The sequence below is a fragment of the Gorilla gorilla genome, chromosome 12, assembly GCF_029281585.2.
Source record: "Gorilla gorilla gorilla isolate KB3781 chromosome 12, NHGRI_mGorGor1-v2.1_pri, whole genome shotgun sequence".
NCBI classification, from domain to species: Eukaryota; Metazoa; Chordata; class Mammalia; order Primates; family Hominidae; genus Gorilla; species Gorilla gorilla.
The window spans coordinates 75,361,225-75,379,927 of NC_073236.2; the positions used below are offsets into that span (position 1 = coordinate 75,361,225).

The 18,703-nt window shown below is 44.8% G+C and overlaps 1 long non-coding RNA gene across 3 annotated transcripts in view; it reads left to right on the forward strand.

The window, feature by feature from the left end:
• The window catches only part of LOC129531622 (uncharacterized), a 55,051-nt gene extending 36,688 nt beyond the window's left edge, over positions 1 to 18,363 (forward strand). Inside the window, exons 3-5 of one of the 3 annotated variants that reach the window (XR_008676913.2) lie at positions 10,498 to 10,596; positions 13,211 to 14,080; positions 14,872 to 18,363. This is a non-coding gene — a long non-coding RNA (uncharacterized lncRNA). Of the gene's footprint in view, positions 1 to 10,497; positions 10,597 to 13,210; positions 14,730 to 14,871 lie in introns of those variants that run through there. The other 2 variants (XR_008676912.2, XR_008676911.2) reach the window with 2 other exon arrangements.
• The last annotated feature ends 340 nt before the right edge of the window (positions 18,364 to 18,703 follow it).

Here is an 18,703-nt window from a genome sequence, read left to right on the forward strand (position 1 = left end):
TCACAAACACGGTGTAAGGCAAATGATGAGCAAAGGCACGTCTTACATGGCAGCAGGCAAGAGAGCTTGTGCAGGGGAACTCTCATTTATAAAACCACCAGATCTCATGAGACATATTCACTACCACGAGAAGAGTATGGGGGAAATAGCCCCCGTGATTCAATTGTCTCCACCTGGCCCTACCCTTGACATGTGGGGATTATTACAACTCAAGGTGAGATTTGAGTGGGGATACAGCCAAACCATATCAGGTAGACTTTTAAAGTCACCTCAAAAAACATAATGATATGCAGTATGTTTATGGCTTCCTCTTCCCCACCATTCCTTTTCCCCCTCCTGTGGGATATCAGGGACTTCTGCTTGTTTTGTGGGGAGGAGGAAAAGGGTTGTCAGGGACTTCTGCTTGTTTTGTGGGGAGGAGGACAAGGGTTGTCCTAAACTATTGACACAGGCAGTTTGGATGGGACTTAGCAGTCTCAGGACCCAGTGGGCCTCCCTCTGCAATGTGACTACCACTAGTGCTCAGCCAGCTATTGATGGGCAGATTTATCCCATAGAGATGCGAACAGCATCTGCTCAGATATCAGATCTGCTGTGGGAAAGATGAGAAATGGGCTGCATATGTGGGCATCATTTTTGCACAGTTCCCTGGTACTCAACACCCAGAGAGCTGGCAGCCTCTCATGCAGACCCCTCCTCCCTATGGCCAGGCCTCCATCTGCACCATCCCCACCCCCATGGTGGAGGAGAAGGAGTGACCCCTGTGGCAGGGAGAAGGTGAAAGTCACCTGCCCATCCCTCTCCCGATGTTCTCTTCTGAGTCCTCTTTATTTCCCTAGACCTTTGCCTGTTGGTTCTCAAAAGCATCATTTGGAAGTAAGAGGTAAACCCAACTGAATATTAACTATCGTTTTTATTTTTTGATTTATACAAATTTATGGGGCACGTGTGAAACTTTGTTACATGTATTTAATGTGTAGTGATCAAGTCAGAGAATTTATTGCGTCCATCATCTGAGTACAATACATTTTTGTCAAATATAATCACCCTACTCTGTTATCATGCATTTAATTTATTCCTTCTGTCTTATTACATATTTGTACCCTTTAACCCACTTTTCTTCATGGCCAAATAGTATTTCATTGTGTATATATGATACATTTCCTTTATCCATTCATCTGTTGATGGACACTTGGGTTGATTCTATATCATTGCTATTGTGAATAGCGCTGCAGTAAACGTGGGAGTGCAGGTATTCCTTTGATATATTGATTTCTTTTCCTTTGGGTAGATACCCAGTAATGGGATTGCTGGATTGAATGGTAGTTCTATTTTTAGTTTTTTGAGAAGTCTCCATACTGTTTCTTATAGTGGCTGTACTAGTTTACATTGCCACCATAGTGTATAAGAGTTCTCTTTTCTCTGCATCCTTGCCAAGATCTGTTATTTGCTGTCTTTTTAATGATAGCCATTCTGACTATGGTAAGATGATATCTCATTGTGGTTTTGATTTGCATTTTTCTGATGATTAGTGATAGTGAGCATTTTTTCATATACCTGTTGGTCATTCGTATGTCTCCTTTTGAGAAATGTCTATTCACGTTCTTTGTCTACTTTTTAATGGGATTGTTTTTTCTTTTTCCTCTTGAGTTGTTTTAGTTCCTTGCATATTCTAGATATTAGTTCCCTGTCAGATGAATGGCTTGCAAATATTTTCTCTCATCTACAGATTGTCTCTTCAGTATGTTAATTATTTCTTTTGCTGTGCAGAAGCCTTTTAGTTTAATTAAGTCCCATTTGTCTATTTTTGTTTTTGTTTTTGTTGCCTGTGTTCTCTTTATATTTCTGCTAAGAGAATCATAATTCTCCTGGGCAATGTATAGGCCTCTGACTCCCCTGACTGTACAGGGGAGAAGTGATAGAGGAAGAAAAGCACAATAACTGATCTAGGTTTGTATGGGTGAAATATACGCATATATGTGTACTTAAAGTATATATAGAGAGACTATTTAGATGTTTGAATTTCTCTTACAGCTATCTATATGTGTATATGTGTGTTTGTAGCTCCCAGATCTGATTATATCATGCCCAGCCTTAAAAGCCTTCCATAGTTCCTTCTTGCTTACTATAGGATAAAGTCCAAACTTTCCTTGGCATGGCCTCCATGCCCTCTGTCCTCTCCACCCTCCAGCACCAAGCTTCCCTCCAATCAGCCACCTCCCTACCCCCACCCTCAGGCTCCCATCATGAGCACCACTCCCTGGCCTTCCCATGAACCCTGCCCTTTCCCAGCTCTCAGCTCTACAGAGGCTGCTCACTCTGACTGCACGCCTCCCCCACTTCCTCTCCATAGTTGCCTGCCTTGGAAAGTTCTATTCATTCATCTCAAATGAACGTTCACTGTCCCTTCTGAGCTAAGCTATGCCTTCTTGAAATGGCAGTGCCTAGCACAGTGCAGCCAACCAAAAAACGCCAAGTGAATTCTCAAGGACCCAAGGCTGTGTCAGGAGTGCCCTCCTTCCCGGCTGCCCGCAGAGCTCCTGGCTCACTATCCCTCCACAAGAGCTCAGCCCAGGTGTGTGCTGTTCATGGCATGCCTGCCTCTCTCCTGACAGCCCTCAAGGCACCACTCGTGTCTCTCTCCTCCAGAAGGGCATTTTCAGCACCCTGTGCAGGGCCTGACACATGGTTGCTACCCAGTGTGTGTTTGAATGAATTATAGATCGCTAGCATGGGACAGATAAACTGGAAGCAGAGAAACTGAAAGCAAAATGTTGGAGGTATTGCCCAAGGAGCAATAATCAGGACCAGTGACAAAGCCTCCCCCACACGTGAGGACTAGTTCACTGAGGAAAATGGAATTTTTTTGCAATGACTTGAACATCACCACAGCTCTTGAGGAAGGCCAAGGTTGTTTGTTTTTGGGTCCTCCCCCGTTGCTGTGGATGATGTATGGTTATGATGGTGCAGCTAAGACAGTGGCAGCAGGCATGGAGGCCAGCCTGAGGGAAACCTCCAGAATGCCCTGCCTCCCAAACCTGAGCAGAGCCCACCTGCTTCCCCTCTACACATCTGTTGCAGCGGGAAATCCAAAGCCATGTTTCTGATTTGCCACTTCTGTTAGCCATTAGACTCTTGGCTGGTTTCCGGTCTTCCTGATTGCCAGATCTGGCTTCGGGCCTGGTGACCCTGCACATCCCTTTAAGATTGCAACAGGGTCAACGGCTATTGTCATTGACTACTCTCTTTATTATCATATTTCCAAGGACTTCCTATTCCTTCTTCCCTTGTATGAAATTTCTAACATCCATTGGTACAAAACCCAGGAGGGCAGGTATTTTGGCCTGTTTTATCTACTGCCATAGCCCAATGGCTGTGATGAACAATAGCAGGTACAGTGGATGCCTTTGACGCAGGGCAGGCAAGCTCCAAAGTGGAGCTTAGCCCACTGGGTTCTTGGCTTTGCCCAGGGAAGAATTCAAGGGCAAGCTGGAGATAGAAGAAAACAGCTTTATTATTATTATCATTATTTTACTATTATTATTATTATTTGAGATGGAGTCTCGCTCTGTTGCCCAGGCTGGAGTGCAGTGGTGCAATCTCAGCTCACTGCAACCTCCGCCTCCCGGGTTCAAGAGGTGTTACAGTTCCATGACTGCTCCTGTAGAGCAGGGCTACTGTGTAGGGAGAGAGTAGCAGTTCAGGGCCATTCTGCTGTCATATTTACACGCACTTTAATTGCATGCAGATAAAGGAACAGTTTATGCAGCAATTTCTAGGGAAGGGATAGTAACTTTTGGGTCATTGGGTCATTGCCATGGAAAAGGGTGGTAACGCCCACATGTTGCTATGGCAATGGTGAATTGACCCGGCACACTAGTGGGCATGTCTGATTGAAAGCGGCTTTCTCTGGGGCCCTGTTTTAGCTAGTCCTCAATCTGGTCCCATGTCCAAGTGTCCAAGCCATGCCTCTGGAGTTGAGTGCCACCTGCTACCTCACCTTGTTGAATAGAAAATGAATGAGTGATAGTATGAATGAATGGCTCTTTTACCTGTTAAAATAGCCATCTATTACAACTAAATGAATGAAGGGCATCTATTACAACTAAATGAATGAAGGGCATAGACATTCCTTTGGTTGTTTTTCCAACTAGAAATCTCTCCCTGTGTTCTGTGATGGCCTAAGTCTGGCCCTGCTCAAGTGAGGGACTTCCTCGATAGGCTGGTCTCATTCTTGTGCCCTCCAGGACAGCAGGGCAGAGGGAGAGGGAAATGGAAGGGGCTGAGGGACAACGTGGCTCTTCTGGGAGCCTCTTTACCCTGTGAAATTTCCTCTGGCAGCTTTCCCCCTTGGCCCGCAGCCTGTGCCGGCCCCTGCCCCCAACTCATTGGCTTTGGTTACAGGGACAGGCCCAGAGTCAAGAACAATAAAGGGAGGAGGGGCCTGCTTCACAGGGTCAGGGGTCAGGGAGGGGGTTTGAAGGGTGAGGAGATTGGCTCTGTGTAGCATCCGGTTTCAAACAACTCTGTTTAGAAATAGAAGAGAAGCCCTCCGGAAAATGGAAGGGCTCTGGCAGGCCTCCCAGCTGGCCAAGGAACAGCAAGTTCCTGCCAATATGTGACGGAAGTGGGGGATTTGTGGGGAGGGAGGAGGGAAGAGGGCACTGGAGGGAGTAGACACAACCTAGCAACATTTTCCCTGCTAAAAACCTTGCTCTGAAGTAAACATGGAGGGTTCTTATTCTTCCTGGCTGTGTGCACTCGGGCCAGCCTACTTCCTGTGGGCGCAATTATTCCCAGGGGTGTGTGTTTTCGTTTTTAAAGACAGAGAATTATAAGCTATTCATGGTCACTGCCTGAGAATTCTTTGGAATAATGAGATAGAAAAATCATCTCTACCGTTCATGTTTCTGAGGAAGAACAAGCCTTCTAGACTCTCTCCTAGGATGGGGCTGGGAAACTCACTTTTTCTCCTGCTAAGCTCCTTCTCAGTCCATTAGAGCCAGAGGGCCAATAGGGGCCTCTTCGTGCTTTGTAGGCTAGAGGGTGTAAAGAACCTAGATGTGCAGGAAATCTGCTCTGGCTGATCAGGCAGGTGAACTCGGGGAGGGAGAGCTCTAAGGGAGGACCAAATGAGACAGTGGAGATGGCGGCTCGGCTTCAGCTCACCCCTGCTGGAGCATTCTTAGTGATCACAAAACCCACACTACTGCCTCACTGATACCATAATGTGCAACCATGCCTTTTACTTTACAAATTTCAGGCACTGGCCTTTGGAGATAACAAGGTTGTGAAGTGTCCCACTTCGGGAAGGAATGCTAACAATTGAGTTACCGCCTTGTTGCCACTGACCAGAGCATCAGGTGGTCCATTACTCAAGATAACCGTGGCAACCAAATATGCTGACCCTCATCCCCTACCCTCAGGTGCTTTGCCCAGCCCACTCTGTATACCTCATGCCCCATGTTAATTCCTGCGCTTTGCCTAATAAAAAAGCAGGGCTCTTTTGGGGGAGTAAGTCAGGGAATTCTCTCTCTGTCTCCGTCTCTGTCTCTCTCTCTCTCTCTCGCTGCCTCTTTTATGTCCAGGCATAAGCTCCAGTGAAGCCTTGTTTGGAAAAACTCTTTGGGCCTTGTGTGAATTTCTATTGCATTGAGAGCCCAAGAATCATGGTTGGTAATGCGAGGGGCCTTATTGAGGGGGGGCAAGTCATTACACATTTTCCAAATGAGACCGAAGTGGATACACAGACTAACAATAACTGCAATGACTCATTCTCCTTTCCAGAACCTCAACTCACAGCTGTCCCCAGTGGCTTTGTGGCATTTCACAACTGTTTTGACTTTATAACCTCTCTCACCTTGGCCCCCCCTCCAGAGCCAAAGGAACCCCCACATCTCAGGAAGTAGGTTATGAATCTGGGATACCCTGGAAGCCCAGATGCAAAACCCATATTAGGGAGGAGGAAATGGGGAAAATGAATGTTTTTTAAAGCCACCTTCTACACAAGCCTCCCCAAGAAGGGTGGATCGTCTTTGCTGCTGTAGGAACTCTTATTCATTGCTGGTGGAGGATCCAAAGAGATAATGTTAAAGTATTGATTTGAGCTGAAAGAGTGAATTATGCTAATAATTAGATTATTCATCCTTTTACAAATCTAACACTATCCAATTATTTTAACAAAGATGAAGGAGAAACTAATGAGTGTTCCGTAATATCAGTATTGGACAACGTAGCTTTAGAGCTTTATGGTCACAGAAAAGGAAAAAAAAAATGAATTTGGATACATTTTAAGAGAAATGATAAGGCGATTAATAAAAGACTTTGATCATAAATGTATATTATATCAGGATAAAGTTATTTAGGGAAAGAGGAGTGGAAATACAAACTCAAGGAGAAAAAAGGAATAATGTAAAATTTCTGACTGTTAAAGAAGAGCTTGTTCGTGATTTTTTTTTAAAAAAATGGAACATATTAAATTGCTAAAACATTCCAATTCTATTTTGATACATTTAAATAGTGGCTTATAGTTATTCCAAAATGTTTAACTGTTAAAATGTTAAAAGATTTCAAATTTACAGTAAAATGTAACATTTTTCAGCTATTTAAACTCAAAATGAGATTTAAAATACCAACACAAAAATTTTAAGGCATCCCTTCAGAGTAGAGGAGGAAAAAAAAACTGTCAAAGGGGATATATAATGTTCCATTATTTTAGGGGACATGCAATGCAAGCAAAATACTTGAAGACTCCTGAGCTGGACAGCATTTGTGTTCTTTTCAACTCTTTGGATTTTGTGGATGGGGTCTAAGAGGTTACTCTGGTGAGTGGGCACTGCAAAGAGCAGGACACCTATCTCCAAATGTAAAGGTTCACTTACAACCAAGTCTCCAAACAAAACAAAGTAGAAACAAGCCAACAAATAAAACCCACCATCTCCTTCCCTTATACACACACACACACACACACACACACACACACACACACACACACACACAGAGCAGATCCCCCAAGCCCCCCAGTAGTTGTTCCAGTATAGGCCGTTCATCAACCTGTGAAAACATGAGCTTCGTTAGCAACATGGGATCGTCTGATCCCTGGGAAATCTCTGGAGCTGGGAGTGGCCTCAAAGAGGATCATTAAAGATCAAAAACCCCACTTGAAGTTGTTTGTTCTGCTGCAGTGTAAATCCTCTTGGCTGAGCAGCCCTTGACAGAGTCTGCTGCCTGCACAGAAGTCTTAGACGGGTGTTTGGTTTGTTTTCTGTGGAAATCAAGGCAAAGGTCTGAGTTCTACATCTGAATGCAGACCCAGGACAGTGTACACGGGATGGCAAAGTGACTCAAACTGAAAGAACCCAGTGGAAGCAGAAACTAGGAGCCAGAGGTGAGAACATAAGCCTCCCCACCCCCAAATGGAGAATATGGAGACATCCTGGGGACAGTGGCCTTTCCAGGCACGTAGAGGGTTCATGAGCTTGCATTTTGTCATGCATGAGGAGCCCAGCTTGCTTATATTCAGCCCTGCGTGGATTCCTCATGCTGTTGTCCTACTCCAGGTGTCAGGAATAGCTCAGCCCTTCCCAGAGGCAGCAAGAGGGCAAGAAGGACAGAGGAGACTGAGCTGGCAGGTCTCTAAATGACCTCAAGTCACCACAGCCACTGGTGCTGAAGGAAATGGGAAAATAGTCTCGTGACCCAGCGAGTGCTTCCCATGCAGGTGAGCGCTGACAGTGGGAGACAGGGGTGTGTCATCCTGGCAAGAGAGCAGAGGGGAGAGGAGAGGACTCCTCATGCTGTGGGAACTGGAATCCTGGCTTGGCCGCCCTGAGTCAGCCTTCAATAGCCAGGGCCAGACCTCCCCTTCCTAGCAGGGCCCTGCCCAGATCAGGTGGCCGGGAGGGGCTGTTGCTCAGCCCTAATCCTGGGACCAGCCCCAGGAAGTGGTAGCAGGACCCAGGTGGCCTTGGACCATTTCAAAGACTGGCATCAGATGTTTATCAGCTAGTATTTGTACAAGGCCCAGGCTGAGGATGAATAAGAGACTGTGAAAAATGTCAGGAAAGCAAAAACAGCTTTCTGTAAATAGGGCTCAGACCCTGGGCAGGGTGCTATGTCTCCCCTTGGGGCCTTGGTGAACCGCAAACATTAATCCAGAGTGAGAGAAAGAAACAGACACCACCTTGTAGGAAGATGGAGGACTGACTCCAGGAAACTCCAAGAGACGGGATGCAAAGAGAGGCAGGGTCTGTGTTTTACTTTTTCTTTGAATGTTCTGCAGTCTGTCATCTCTGGAGGCCTCAGAACCTGGTGTCACATTACAGGGTGAATGCCAGGGACAAGCTAAAGAGAGGTAAGAACCCACAGCAGTGTTAATGGCCACTGTGGGAGAATTCTGGAGATCTTACACTATAAGGGACAGGGAAACATTCATACATTTAATAAACATTAAATCTCTCATAAAAACCTATAAAACCAATCATTTTCAACTTGTATTTTAATGTAACTCACATGACCTTTACCTACATGACTCACCCCTATGCACATTGCGAGATTTTGCCACAACTGTCAAATTTGTTTGCAATTCCCAGCTCCCAAACCCTAACTTCACCTCTTCCTCTCTAGCTTAGGAGGAAAGAAAGAATGCATGTAAGTAAGAGCATTGTTATTATAGGGTGACCTTGAATTGCTCTAATTCATTAAAACGGTGAATTCTTTGCAAAATTGAGAGATGAAGTGAGGCTGCATCTCTTTTATGTGTTCTGTGAGTTTGGCTCTAGCCTCATCTCCCCTCTGGCAAGAATGGCTTTCTCTCTTTCCCAGGGTCATTTCCCTGTGATGAGCCCAAGAAGTCCAGGTTACCAGGATGCTTATGAGAAAGCCAAAGGTCAGTCCTTGTCTCCTGGGCTACTGGAACCACCTCAGATGCATGCCTGGAGGCTGTGGGGCTCCTCAGCCCCTGCCATGCCCAGGGGGTCCCAGACCGCTGCCAGAGGCAGAGGGACTGGGGCCTGGACAGCCAGGAAAGTCCTTCCACACACTGTAGCTGCAGTTGAAATTCCACAGCCCCATTTGAGCCCCAGAGCTTGTCCTGGTCACTCTCACCTCCTCTACACTCCTGATGCTGGGACTTCCTTTGCTGCTGATCATGGAGTTTGTGGCTAGCTCTGGTCACAGCTAGCAGCCATGGTATATATCCTACTGACAATTGTCCTTTCAGCACAAGACATGACAATCCCTGCCTTCTTTCAATGCTATGCTCAGCTAAGGAGCTGCCACTCAAATGGAATGGCAGAGCCACTTACCCAGGGCATGATCTGCCTATGAGAGCATGTGGGGACTGATCTCATGCCTACCCCTCACAGACTGAGGACCACAGTCTCCTTCTTCCCCTACCTTCCATACCCCAAGCCCACACCCAGTTCCTAACCCAGAATGGGTGACATGTCTTTCAAGGAGGTAAGCTCCTCTGAGTTACCTTAGAAACAAAGTCCTTGGAAGCCACCTTGCAGACAAAGGGTTGTGACTTAATTTTTGAGAACTGCTGAACTTGAAGCTGGGCCCTCAGCAGAAATGTCTTCTCTGTCTCAAACCATGCCCATTTCTGAAACTACCCCGTATCTCTTTCACAGGGGACCCTGCTGCACCGGTAGCCATTCTCCCACATCAGCTGTGAATATCAGCTGTGGGTTGTGTTAGGGTTCTATTAGCTGCTGCAACAGATTGAATCCCAATTTCAATGACTTAACACATTGGAAGTCTATTTATCACTCAAATAAGATTCCAATGTCAGATTCCTAGTCAGTGAGGGTCTTTTGTCATGTGGTGATTGAGGGGCACAGGCTATTTCCCTTGTGTGGTTCTTTCATCCTATGGCCTAAAAGTTCTCCACCTCCAACTGGCAGATATGGAGAAGTCACAGCTCCTTCTCCTCCTCGACTTCCTCCTCCTCCTCCTCTTCCTCCTCCTCTTGCTCCTCCTCTTCTTTCTTCTTCAACTATTGTAAGATATACATAGCATAAAATGTCCCATTTTAACCATTTTAAGTGTACGGTTCAGTGGCATTAAGTACATTGACATTGTTTTGCAACTATCACCACCATCCATCTCCAGAACTCTTTCATCTTTCCAAATTGAAACTCAGTACTCATTAAACAACATGAAATCCCCATTTCCCTCCTTCCCTTAGCTCCTGGAAGCCACCACTTTACTCTCTGTTTCTATGAATTTGACTGTCCTAGGTACCTCATATAAGTGGAATTATATAATATTTGTCCTTTTGTGACTGGCTTATTTCATTTAGTGTAATGTCTTCAAGGTTTATCCATGTTGTAGAAGGTGTCAGAATTTCCTTCCATTGCAGTATACATCATACTTTGTTTAGTTATTCATCCATGATGGACACCCAAGTTGCTTCTGTCTTTTGGCAAGTCACACCCTCTTCTTAACCATCTTGACCTGCAAGTGACACCTGTCTCTTCTGATCACATTCCACAGGAGAAGGCATGACATAGCTCCACCTACATGCAAGGGGAGCCAGGAAGTACAATCCCTGGCTGGGCTGCCACGTCTCAGAAACCATTAAGCCTATGGAAGGTGAGGCACAATTTGTTGGTGGACAACTAGCTGTTCCTACCACCCCTTCGCCTTTGCACTTCCTGCAACAGCTACTCACAGTGGCCCAGAAAAAAAAAATGTCTTTCTTTTTCTAGTTTCAGTTCCCAACAGGACAAATATTTTCAGACCTAAATACTTTCAATAAATAGTTATAGCTCTGTAATCCCAGCACTTTGGGAGGCTGAGGCGGGTGGATCACCTGAGGTTAGGAGTTCGAGACCAGCCTGGCCAAAATGGCAAAACCCCTTCTCTACTAAAAAAATAAAAATAAAAATAAAAAAAATTAGCCAGGCATGTTGGTGCATGCTTGTAATCCCAGCTACTTGGGAGGCTGAGGCAGGAGAATCGCTTGAACCCAGGAAGTGGAGGTTGTGGTGAGCCGAGACTGTGCCATTGCATTCCAGCCTGGGCGACAGAGTGAGACTCCATCTCAAAAAAAAAAAAAAAAAAAAGAAAAAAAAGAAAGAAAGAAGAAAAAGAAAAAGAAAAATGTATAGCTAACATTTTTGTAGACGTTCGCAATTTCCAACGTCCTTTTCATATTGAATGGTGGTACAACTTCTGATTCTGTCTCTGTCACTTTCTCACTGGATGATATTTGTAGAGCCCATAGCTCTACAGTGAATTCAATAAAGAGTAGTTATTAATCTTCACAGGAACATGAGGTATGTAGTAGTTCCCCATTTGTATAGATGCGGATATTGTACCTCAGAGAAATTAAGCAATTTGCTCTAAGTTACCTAGCTCAAAATTGTGAACCCACCTCTCTGTCTCCACCTCTCTTGTGGGGAACCATCATCAGAGGTTTAAAAAGTAACCTTGATGTCCCTCAGAAAAACCTTTGAGCTCCCAAACCTCACTCTGCCTTTGGTGAATGACCTTTTGCACCAGAGCTGGTGGACCCAAGCTGTGACCCATTAGACAATTTGGTAAGGGAGGGAGAAGAGGTTCGGTCACTTAGGAGCCTGTCTTTTGTACTTGACCCCAGGGAGCTGCCCAGGACCCCCTTGAAGAATATCTTCCACTGTTGCAGCCACTTCCTGACAACATTCATGCACCCCCTTCCATGTTCTAGGGCCCAGGGATATACAGGAATATGAAGTAATCACTCCTCTCCAAAGAGTGTATCATCCAACCAGTGAGACACATATGAGCAAATAGCTCTCGTGATGAGTGATATAGAGACACATTCAAGTGCTATGGGAATTTGCATGAGGGGCAATTAATTTTGCCTGACATGTGGCAAGCTACAGCAAGAAGGTGACAACTGAGCTGGGTGTAGATGGTGAGGAGAGGATTGAGGGAGGGCTACTTCAGGTAGAAGGAACAACAAAGTCTCAACGGTGTCAAAGTGCATGGGGTGTTTGAGGAGGAAGAGGAGGTATAGTGAGGGCAAAGCATGGATGGAGATGGGGTGGGGAAGAGACTGAAGAAGAGGAGGGGTGGGTGGGGCAAGGGTGAAGGGCCAGGATTCTGCAGATGAGGCAAGGAGATTATTAACTGGGGGCTAATGGGATTAGAGCCATCTTTTACAAAGCTTCCTCTGGCTAGGGCGAACAATGGGAAGCAAACTAATTCACCCATTTTATTCTAGCCCCTTCATTCTCAGAGGGCAGGACCACCCTAGCCATCTTGAGGCCACTCCTGATGCCACATAACCAGCTTACTCTAGGCAAAGGCCTGAAGAGAGACCACCTGAGGACATTCGTTCTCCCACAATAACACTCTCCTTTAGTCTGGAGATTATGAAGGACTCCTGATAGACTTTCTCTCCTCTTTTTGGCTTGTAAACTAGGCCAAGCCCCCGAGTTGGGTATCTGGAAGGCAGGGTCTCTATTTGATACCTGCCAAGACAGAATTGAAGTGTGGGGATGCCAGGACCACTGTGGTGTCTCCCCGATCCTATGGACTGAGTGTGCGGGAAGAGACGTGGGGAGACAGGGAAAGAAGGCAGGGGAAGTGATAGCAGAGTGGCGTCAGAACCCAGTCCAGCCCCCCATGACAGGAAATCACTGGCACCCCACTCACCTGCTGGCTTCCCACTTCCCATTGACCTGACAGCAGAATGGACACCCAGACAGGTTTTTCTAAGTAATTTACAAATAGACCCGGAAAACAAAGGAATTCTCTGCATGTAATAAGAAATCAAAACCTGAAGAGAACAGTTGCCCTGCCCAAGAAGCCAAAGGTAGCAGTGCCCCTTCTCTCATGCTGTGGGCCAGACACACTCCATCTGGGGAAGCCCTTGGGAGTTCTGGTCCTTCCCGTGTGGACATGAGCAGGCCTGAGTTTAAAGCCCAGCCCTCACCTGTGTGACTTTGGGTGACATTAATCTCTCTAAGCTTTAGCTCCATTATCTGAAAAATGCCACACAGGCTGTTATGATTAAATAATAGCACTTAAACGTGGACATCCTATCCTTGACCCTAGGGACCATGGGGACGTACAGTATTGCAGTGTGCATGCTTCCAAGGGCAGGGACCCTGGGCCTTGTGTGCCGCATTCACCAGGCTTTGCCTGCCCTGAGCTCAGGGATGTGAAAAGGAGCTTATCTCAAACCACTGAAAGTTCTTTCTTCTTACTTTTCCTCCAGGTCTCTGGATTTGATGGCAAATGGCAGCAGAAATGTGGAAAAGATCAAAGTGATATCAAGGTTTATCTCTGAGTTTGGCACGGCTGAACTCAAACATCATTTGCCATGGACCCACAGTGTCTTCAGTAGCTGAGTGTGGTGTCATTCCCCTATGATATGTGCACTCAATTGCTGGCCAGTTTTTGTTTTTTGTTTTTGAGAGAGTCTCGCTTTGTCTCCTAGGCTGGAGTGCAGTGGCACGATCTCGGCTCACTGCAACCTCCGCCTCCCGGGTTCAAGTGATTTTCCTGCCTCAGCCTCCCGAGTAGCTGAGATTACAGGCATGTGCCAGCAGGCCCGGCTAATTTTTTTTGTAATTTTAGTAGAGACGGGGTTTCGCCATGTTGGCCAGGCTGGTCTCGAGCTCCTGGCCTCAAGTGACCAACCTGCCTCCACCTCCCAAAGTGCTGGGATTACAGGTGTGAGCCACTGTACCTGGCCCCAGAGTTTTAGAAATTGGATCATTTTAAATGTTGGAGGGGAGTTCATTGTTTAGGATGGCTGTGTGGCAAATCTTTTTTTAAAGTAAGTAATTCTCCTGTATTATAAGTCACCTCCTGATCTCTACATTTAAGGTTTGCTGTCCTGGATGTGTTCACCTATGAATGTAAGTGTGCTGAGATACACAGTGCAAGGCTGAAGTCAGAGTACACCACTGATGAACCCCTGGGAACTGGTAACCCAGCCAGGGAACGAACATCTTTTATGAATCAGTTTATCCACCAAACACTTGCAGAGAGCCTATCCCATGCCACCCCTGAGGGCACAGTGATGGAGAAGATATGCTTCCTGCCTCCAAGAATCCCATAGTCTAGTGGCAGAGACAAGCAGGTACATAGCTGCCTATAGTACAGCATCACAGGTGCCATAACATTGTGTAAACTGGGAATAATTCTATTCTCTGGATATAGAACATCTAACCAAGATATTGAGTATCTGGCTTCCCCTTCCCCACACTGGCCTTCACTGGGATCCATGTCTAATATTATGAAAGTCACACAATATCATTATAAACTAATCATAAATGGCACTGTCAGTTTGCTACAAAAACTTATTCAGAAAATATTCAGATTCTCCCATCAACATATGCCACTATGTTGGCAAAAGCTCTGATTTAAAATACTTATTTCATTTTCCTCTCCGATTTTGTTCTAGTCTTCAAAATGATTTCATACAACAAAGCACTGAGTTCCTTAGTTCCTCTGACCCCTGCCAGATCTGAAACTGTGATGTTCAAAAGTCAGGGCAGAGTCCATCTTATGATTGAGTTTCATAAGAGTCTAAGCCACTGATCAACATACTGTGGCAGAGTAAGCTTTCTGGGTTCCAGAATTTATTGTGAGTGGGCTGAGGGAGTTGAGAAATGGCATGGGAGGCCTAAAGATAAAATAACTTTTGAATGAAAATTATAGGAAAGTGGATTTGAAATCAAAACAAAGGAAGGTTGATCATAGTTGGAATCATTTAAGATTGGTGGGGGTAGTGGGCTTCCGGTTCTTAACCCAGGCCAGGCAGAGGTGTGACAACAGTCAGGGGTTTCTAAACAGGGTGGGAGGTTAGATTAGATGAGCCTTCAACCCTTTGTGTTGAACTAAAATCCTAGCTCTGCTTTCAACTCCTAGACTCTGCTTCATCATTGCTAAGTTGGAAAGAGCAAGCAATTGAGAGTCCCTGCTGGCCACAGCTGGGGTGCCCGAGACCACAGCACTGAGCCTCAAAGGCAAGTGAGCATAGTGTTGGGAGCTGGGCTTCTGGATCCATCAACTCCATCTGATGACTCGGAAGTTCCTTCAGTTCCCAACACTGGAGTCCAGCAAGGCTGGTTTGTCTTGTTTTAATTATTATTTAGATGACTGTTTGGCTCATACCTGAGCAAGGTTCGAATCAAGTCAGACCTGTTAATTGAATCAAAGTTATATAATCACATTTGGGCACTTAAATGTAAACCAATTATGTTGGAAGCCAAGTATCTTGTACTCAGGAGGGAGTTCTAATAAGTGCTGGGAATGTATGCTAATGCACAAAGCCTAACCCCCAGAGTGGAGGGTGGAGCACTCCAGGGCACTCCTGTTTCGGTGACATTGTTTTAATAGCTAGTGCTCTGGGTGCAGTCTGGGAAGATACTGGAAACATCTCAAGCAAGTATGACATCCATTTTACCCAAGCCCATGGAACCCATTATGTTTGGAACATGTCTGTCTGTGGCATTTGGCTTGGCTTATAAATGCACTATCAGAATCTGTAGGAGGCCTTCGCAACAAGACGTGTCTTGGCCTTTCTGGTTATCAGCATTCCCTCCACCTCTCTCTTAACAAACATATGCCATAAGTCCTGATCAGGCATTTAGTTTTTTCACTTGGACCTTTTCCTAGTTCCTAGTCTCAACCCCAATGCCTCCTAATCTTGTACTTCTTCAAATACTGGCCCCTCTCTACTATGAGAGAGAGAGGAAAGTAGGGAGGAGAAGGAGGAAAAGTTATTGAGTTGATATGAGGGTAGTCAACCTAAAGCAACAATCAGGAGTAAGGTACTGGACTTGAGTTTGAAGTGTTTGTCACTAAACTCTCTCAAACTCTTCCAGGCTAACTAGCCTCAGAGGGCTTCTAGCCCATAGTCTCCTTGTATTTTCTGCCCTCCTCACTTGGAGTGGGAGGGAACCAGATGTCCAGTCTTTGTCCAGTGTTAAGAACTGGCCTGGCAGGCTTTGTTGAGACCATCCAGACTTGAAAGCTTCACAACCAGATGCCATCACAGGCACTTTCTGCTCTTAGCCTTTGTCTGTGTCTCCTACATGAACTCATCAGACTGCCTCTGAAGAGGGACATTCTAGGGACAGTTTCATCTTCATCACCATCCTGGATAGGGAACCCTTCCAGACTCAGAGTTGCAAAAGTCAGGGAGGGGCTGCTCACTGGAGGTGGAGTCCTTTGGCCAGGTTTCACTGTAAACACATGGCTAAAATGTGCTGCACATGGACAGGCATGCTAGTGTGCCCTGGATATATGCTAGTGTGCCCCGGATATATGCTAGTGTGCCCCGTATAGCTTCTGGCTAAAGGACACACCTCAGCAAGGCCAAATGAGGCATCAGGATGAATTCTTCAAATAGACTTCATTAGACCCACAGAAGACTGACCTTTGCCTGACTTTGGATTACCCCTTTCTTGCCAGGAATTATGTTCAATGACTATATCTGGAACTAGAGGTCTTGATAGCCACACTTTGCTTGGTGTGGCTTCTCAGTCTTTTAAGGACATGGCTATCAAGGGCTCATGTTTATTCCAGGTCAGCCCTTTACCCCTTTCCTCCAGGGGCATCTATGGCAACAAAAGACCATGACATCTGGCAGGGCTGGCAGGACTATTTAGTTTAGGCAGGAATGTGGGTGTTAGCATGTCAGAGTACATCTGAGAAAACATTCCAAACCAACCTTTCCACACTGGGAACTCAACCCTCAGGAATCACCAAAGATAAGGGCAACAGTCTTATCTCTCAGAGGGAAGTTCAGGGTAAAGGCCACTCCCGCTGTGGACCAGAGCTCAGGGAAGAAGAAAGCTCAGGCTGGCTCTGCCTGTCCACTTGATGAACTTCCACAAATGCCACTCTGGCAACTGAGGCATATGAAGTGGGGAAGAAAATACCAGCCCTGCCCTGGAGCTCTGGGCACACCCCTAAAGATGCCAGCAGATCTGAACTGTGGCCTATGTGTGTTTGGGAATTGAGAAATAAGGAGATAGAGGGACAGCAGGCAGGAAAAACTACAATTAGTCTCAACTCGCACAGATTTGGGAGTATGCAGATCTGAATTGTGGCCTCCGTGTGTTTGGCTGAAGGATAATGATCTCAGGCCCAGATTTTTTTTTTTTTTGTATCACTCGCTCAGGGGGTTCTGACCAGGAGCTTCTTTCAGATGACACAGATCCCGAGGAGCCACTTGCCTTCTACCCATGACACTTCTAAGAGTGACTCTTGCCATGTGACCATAGAGATAAGTGAAGCTTTTCTCCAATGACATCATTAAGAAGTCTAAACTTCCCCAAAGGGAGAGGCTGTGACTAGGAACACAAATGTCTCAGTGTATCACACTCATGCTCCCAGATCTGTGGGCAGAAAAAGAAATCATAGAATGGTGCATATCCTAAAAATAAAAAGGAAATTGCTTTTCAAGTTATGAAATCTGGCCCTTCTCGTTGTGAGTTTAAAGTACATGTTACTGCTTCAGTTTCTAAAACAGGAGGTGGCCAGATTCAGAGTTTAAAATGTCTAAGTGGTTATTTGAAAACAGATATTTAGAGGCAACTGAGAGAAGAATACTGGGGCCATGGGTCTGCAGTCACTTTCCCAGCAGTGCTCTGAGGCCTTGGGTCTCATAAAAGGTAATCATAGTTACTCCTTTTAAAGAAAGCTGAGTCTAATTGTAGCTTTTCCTGCCTGTTGTCCCTCTATCTCCTTATTTCCCAATTCTATCTATCTTTCAAAACCCAGCTCAAATCCCACCTCCTTCCATAAGTCTTCCATTGTTTAATACAGTTGGAATTTACCTCTCCCTCCTCTAACTCCCATGGCATTTTATTTACACCTCTCTGATGGCCACTTTCTACTTTCTATAAGGTAAGTTATATACTTGTTTTATATCAATAAATTTCAAAATATTGAAATCTTACAGAGTATGTTCTCTAACCACAATGAAATTAGATCATATATTAAACTACCTAGATAATCCTACATATTTAGAAATTAAATAGCACATTTATAAATAACCATGGATCAAAGGAGACATTTTAGGGGAATTAGAAAATATTCAGATTGAGGGAAAATGAAAATTCAATATTATATTTCAAAATTTGTGGGGTGCAGGTAGAGCAGTGCTTAGGGGGAAATTAATAGCTCTAATGTGTTAGTATTAGAAAAAGAACGAAGGTTTAAAATTAGTTATCCAAATTTCCATTTTTAAATGTAGAACAAAAAGAAAAGTAAACCCAAAGAAAGAAGGAAATCATAAGTATAAAAGCAGAAGTCAGTATATTAGAAAACAAGCTGCAGGGATTTTTAACTCAGTCAAAAATTGGTTCTTTGAAAAGATTCATAAAATTAGTAAGCCTCTAACAAGATTGATCAATTAAAAAGAGAGAAAATACACCTTACTAATATAGGGATGAAAGAGAGGATATCATTACCAATCTTACAGGTTATATGATAATTCGGAAATGCTATGAACAACTTTATGGCAATGAAGTTGATAATTTATGTGAAATGAACAAATTCCTTGAAAAACACAACTTATCAAAATCAAAACAGGAAGAAATAGATAATCCAAATAACCCATATTTCATAAAGAAGTTGAATTAACTATAAAAAATATTCCACAAAGAAAACTCCAAGGCTCTATGATTTCACTTGTAAATTCTATCAAAAATTTAAGGGAAAAAATACAAATCTTGCATAAACTCTTTCA